Source organism: Chrysochloris asiatica, unplaced genomic scaffold, assembly GCF_000296735.1.
Source record: "Chrysochloris asiatica unplaced genomic scaffold, ChrAsi1.0 scaffold00020, whole genome shotgun sequence".
Lineage (NCBI taxonomy): Eukaryota > Metazoa > Chordata > Mammalia > Afrosoricida > Chrysochloridae > Chrysochloris > Chrysochloris asiatica.
The window spans coordinates 3,184,987-3,190,887 of NW_006408538.1; the positions used below are offsets into that span (position 1 = coordinate 3,184,987).

The following is a 5,901-nucleotide window of genomic DNA, read 5'->3' on the forward strand; positions in this document are numbered from 1 at the left end:
CACATCAGGTCACACATCAGGTCCACATCAGGTCACACATCAGGTCACACATCAGGTCCACATCAGGTCCACATCAGGTCACACGTCAGGTCACACGTCAGGTCACACGTCAGGTCACACATCAGGTCCACATCAGGTCACACATCAGGTCACACATCAGGTCACACGTCAGGTCACACATCAGGTCACACGTCAGGTTACACATCAGGTCACACATCAGGTCCACAAACAGCAATGTGGTACTTGCAGGACAGCTGCTAAGGCCCTACTCATGCTCAGCATGCCAGTCTTACAGACACAATTTGTTCGTTTGGCATAACTCTATCTAGCACGGATACCTTTTGGAAGCACCTAATCTGGTAGCATAGTGGTTACGAATCAGGCTGCTAACCTCAGGGTCAGCAGTTTGTAACTACCAGGTGTTTCTCAGGAGAAAGATGGGCTTTCTGCTCCTGTAAAGATTTACAGCCTCGGAAACCCTGTACAGAGTCGCTATGAGTCGGAACCGACTGGACAGCACTTAACAACAGCAACAACCCTTCTCTGGAAGGAATATGTAAAGTCCAGGAACAAGGCTGGGCACCCAGATAATGAACATCCTGGTGGAGGAGGGAAGATATGAAGGGGGAAAGTCTTCCAATCTGACATCCTGCATGTCAGGAGATTGGTAAGCAGCAGGGGCTGGGGGAGGGTCATTAGTTCTTAGTTACATGAGATCACAATGATTTCCTATAGCTGTTTATTTATAAAATAAATAAATGTATTACTCTCCCACTCTTTATACCCACTTGCCATGTCCCTGGGTGATACAAACCATTGATGTGTTTGGTTACTTATTAAAAGGTTGCAGAAGTGCCTGTAAAGAAAGTCTTTGTGATCTGCTTCTGAAAAATCAACGTTTGAAAACCGTATGAGTATAGCTCTGCTCTGTTACACTTGGGGTTGCCTATATAGCAGTAGGTACCAATGGGTTAAATACCTGCAGGACAGCTACTGAGAGAAGTCTCACTTTTGGGTGGCATTATGGTGATCCTTCCTGGGTCTTCCCTAGAAGAGTAAATTGGTTCTTATTGTTAAGAATCATCAAATGGTTCCATCTCATAGCAACAGTGCATATGGTTTCCGAGAAGTGACTGGTGGGTTTAAACCACCGACCTTGTGGTTAGCAGTTCAGTGCTTATCCTACAGCACCACACCAGGAATAAATTGGTAGAGCTTTAGAATTCTTTTTCTTAAATGAATGGAACCAATGAGAAATAAGAGTCACAGGGTGGACAGACATTAAAACTACTCCACAACAGAACTAATATCTTACTCACCCAGGTTTGACTTTTAAAATCATATCAGCCATGAAAATTGTTTCACTGTCTTCTGACATGAGTAATCGTGCTATATTTAATTTTAATCATTAAAATGTAAAAATAATAAAAGCCACCAAAATAGTCTGTAGTCAATTTTCTGATAAAGTAAATTTGTTTCTCCCCCTATTTGTGATTTAAATGGCCTCCAGAAAGTTTTTTGGAACTGAGTGTTAATTAAAAATATGGAAATGGATTTAAAGCACATTACAGTGCACAGTAGAAGAGTAATCAGGAGAGATTTGTTCACACAACCATGCCCATTTCTCAGTGTATTTTTTAACTGGACTATTGGTTGCTTTTCTGCATGCCTGTTCCTAGAGAAAATGGTGAGTTCAATGAAAACAATAATGACAATGACAACAAATGGACAGATTGCTATTTGAGCAGCAACATGCAGTTTTAATCACAAAACCAAACTGACGCTCCTAGACTTTCCTGTTTAATAACACAAATGAATTAAGCATGTTCTCTTAATTTCCTTAGAAACCCAATGCTTTTTATATCCTGCCAATTAAAATTACAACAAAGCAAAACAAAAAATTTCAGTTGTCCATACCTTACTTTTGTGGACTGACATGGAACATTTATTTCACTGTCATGCTGTGAAGAACCAGTGAACAAATTATCTTTCGGAAATTAGATTTCCAAATATATCAGTTTACAAGTTTATAAGAACTAATGTTTTCAAAGTCCTTATATGCAAGTCATTTCACTTTTCAGAAGCTCTATGTTCTCATGTATAAACTGGAGATAAATATTTGAGGGAAGGAGAAAAACACAATTAGCCTGTGGCATTCCACTTGCCCCTAAGGATTAAGTGTTCTGGAGTCAAACTGATCTGGATTCAACTTTGGACTGAAATCTCCATCTTTCAGTTGGGTGACATTGGCCAGTGTACTTAACATCTCTGAGCTTTAGACTCTTCGTCTAAAAAAAAAAAAAAATGCAAGCCAACATCTCCTCACAACATGTTGTTAAGTTAAGTGCCATTGAGTCATTTCTGACTCATAGCAACCCTGTATAGGATTTCCTAGGAGTGGCTGGTGGGTTTGAACTGACTACCTTACAGTTAGTGAGCCAGTGCCGCACCAGGACCCCAACATAGTTTGAATGAAATGATAAGTGTTGTGTGTTTTCTAACTAGTCAATGTTAAACATAAGGTAAGTGCACCATACACAGGGGCTGCTCCTTTTCAATTATCCTCATCTTCTTCATCAATATTTATTTTCTTGTAGAGAGGTCACACTTTCCCATTCTCACAACTCCATTGGGTACCATTTGCATTGTATTCCAGGGAGCCCGGTACACAGAAAGCAGTGTGAACCATGTAACCTGGAGTTCGGCAACTCAGTAAACCCCCTAGGGCTTTCCTGGTGTGACCTCCATCAAGAGCCATGTGGGGACAGTGGTATCTCTGGGAGACCCGTTAGAATTTTCTATTTCATTGTGTCTATAGAGCAACAATCTGTCAGTTAAATCAATTCAGTCAAGTCAGTGAAAAGCTATTCCGTCGTTTGACATTTATGTTAATCAAACAAATGCTTACTCTAGAATTCCTTTCATAACTGAGAAATACAGGTGTGACATTGATGTAGCAATAAAGTCATTAGATTTGTTTCTCTAAGTGTTATCAGTTTGCATGACAAACTTTTAAAATCGGATTGTCACTGGCAGCCCTGAACATCTGTAAATGAATGGTTACCCTCAACATCTAGCGAATGCTTCCTACATACAAAACCCTAACAGAGAGGCCCTCGGTTTCTACAAAATAGTAAGGAGAACACTTATATGTGGCTGTAATTCAAGCTACAATACCGTACAAGAGGAGCAAAGAGAATACTCTGAAAACACAGGCAAAATCAGCAACAAACTTTACAGAGAACGTGGCTAACAAGTCACCCAAAGGCCAGATGGAGCCTTGGCTACTAGGGATAAGGGAGGAAAGGACTCCCAGCAGAGGGAGCAACATCAGGCAAGATACAGGGCAGAGAAATCACCCTGGCTCATTCTTTTTTTTTTAACAAAGATTTTTTTTTAAGCACCCACTGTGTTTCATAGGAACTCTAGTGGCAATGTGGCTTAGGCATTAGGCTGCTAACCCACCAACTGCTTCATGGGAGAAAGACGAGTCTGTCTGTGCCCATAAAGATCTACAGTCTTGGAAGTCCTATATAGGGGTCACTGTGAGACAGAACCGACACAGTGACATGAGTTTGATTTGGGCTCTGGTGTTCAATATTGGAAAAGAGTGAGTAGGACTTATATGGGCTAGAGTTTAAGGTCTGTGAAGGCAAGAACTTGAATTTGAAGGGTCCATATTGGGTAATCATGAATGAAAGGCGCATTTGTGACAGACACCATGTAGGTATCCCCAAAAAACTTTGTTGCTGATTTAGCATAGTTGTTACAAGTCAGGCTGTTAACCTTGAGTTCAAAACTACCAGCAGGTCCGTGGGAGAATGATGAGGTTTTCTGCTCCCGTAAAGATGTACAGCCTTGTAAACCCTATACAGGGTCGCTATGAGTCGAAACCGACTCCACGGCACATAACTACCACCGCCACCAAGGGATAATAATAAACAGTGAAAACTTAAAGACAGCTTCAAGGTTTTGGGCCTGACAGAGAATCCTGGTGTGATGCTGTAGGATAAGCACCAGACTGCTAACTGCAAAGTGAGCGGTTCAAACCCACCAGCCGCTCCTCAGAAACCCTATAAAAGGTCTCTGTGAATTGGAACCGACTCAGTGGCATTTAACAACACCAGGTAACTAAGAAACTGCTGATGTCACTAAGAGTGAGAAACATTGGAGGAGGAGCAGGCTTGGGGAAGATAATTAAGTAAAATAATCAAACAGGCTGCAGCCTGTCTAAGATTCCAGTAAGCACTGAGTGTGTAATCCAAATACTCTTCTATGTCATTGTAGGAAAATACTTAATCTGGGGATCTGTACAGGCTGGTGACTCTGAGTCTTGTATAAATATACAAAAAGCCACTTGAAATTTAGTACCATAGGGTAGAACATCTGTAGCTTAATTAGAGATGACCTAGCCCAACCCCCTCATTCTACAAATGAAGAAACTGTATCTTGGACGTATGCTCTACTGAAAGTCTGAGCCAATTTGGGGCTCTGACTACACATTTAAGGGAAAACATCCAGATTGCTAAAACATTCAGATGAGGAATACAGACTATTTTGGTTTGTTTGTCTTTAACTAAACTAGTATAATTTACAGATTATAGGTGAAAGGTCTTTCGTGAGAATTGTCTACAGAATCAGTTTTGTAGCCAGTTTCCAAGAATTTTCGTTCTATGGCAAGTCCAGGCATACTGGAGCACCTCTTCTGTACAAGTGAAAATCTGAGATAAAGAAATACTGACCTCCACTGTGTATGCAATGAGATGTTGACCTGCATGTGGGGGAGGGCCTGGGTATTTCCCTGTATCTAGGTGATGAGGCCCAAGAGAGTGACTGGCTACAGTTTCCGCCAAAGCAAAAAAAGCTCTGTCCTGCTCACCAAAGAGTGCCTAACACAGTCTTTAAAAAAATCAGTTATTGAATATTTTTAAAAAGATAGTAGGAAGAAGTTAGACGGAGCTAAGCAGAGAGAGAAATATTTATAACTGTGACAGTGTTTCCTTGTAATAATTTATGAGGCAACTGGAGAAAGGAAACATACAAACTATGAATAAAATATCCCAAATATAAATATCAGGCCTTTTGCAAATTTTCTTTAGTTAAAAATTAAAGTTGGGGTTGACTAAAGAAAATGACTATATTTTCGTGGTCTCTTATTTCCTTGATGCTAAGGGTTACCAACTGATTTACAACTTCCTGTGTTGTTTTTTAAAATCTATATTTATCAGCACATTTTTAATGTCATATTACTCAAAATAGACATGTTGGGTCTAGGAGGTCAGGAATAACAGTATTAAGTTGACTTTTCTAAATATTTCATAGCACTTTACAAACATCCTAGTTTGGTCCATAGAGCTTTATATATATATATAAATTTTTATTGTGAATTATGTGATAGTTTATATGGAAGAGCATTAGCTTTACATTCATCCTATTGTATATCAGTTCATTGCCATGATTACAATCCCCTAGCTTTTTATTTTGAAAAGAAATTAGTACTGATATACTTTAAAGAAGCAGTTTGTGTGTGTGTGTCTGTGTTCTTTTGCCTTTCCAACAGATGATTTCAACACTAAAATGCAGTTCAATCAGAGTGCGTTGAAGTTAAGTAAGTTACGTGTATAGCTTTATCCAAATGGTCTCAGCCTCATGTATTCAGGTAGTTTTGTTGTTGTTGTTGTTGTCAGGTGCCATCGAGTCAGAACCGACTCATAGCGACCCCATGCACAGCAGAACGAAACAATGTCCGATTCTGGGCCAACCTTACTACCGCCGCCACACTTGATGCCATCAATGATGTCACCTGGCTGATCCATCTCGTTGGGGGTCTTCCTCTTTTTCTCTGACCCACCACCTTACCAGCATGACACACTTCTCCAGCGACTGTTCTCTCCGGACAAT

At 40.2% G+C, this 5,901-nt stretch overlaps 1 protein-coding gene across 1 annotated transcript in view; it reads left to right on the forward strand.

Moving 5' to 3' along the window:
- Nucleotides 1-5,901, forward strand: part of LOC102815031 (chromosome unknown open reading frame, human C10orf107) — a gene marked incomplete at its 5' end in the record, with an annotated part of 143,146 nt that overhangs the window by 111,610 nt on the left and 25,635 nt on the right. The window lies entirely within an intron of this gene.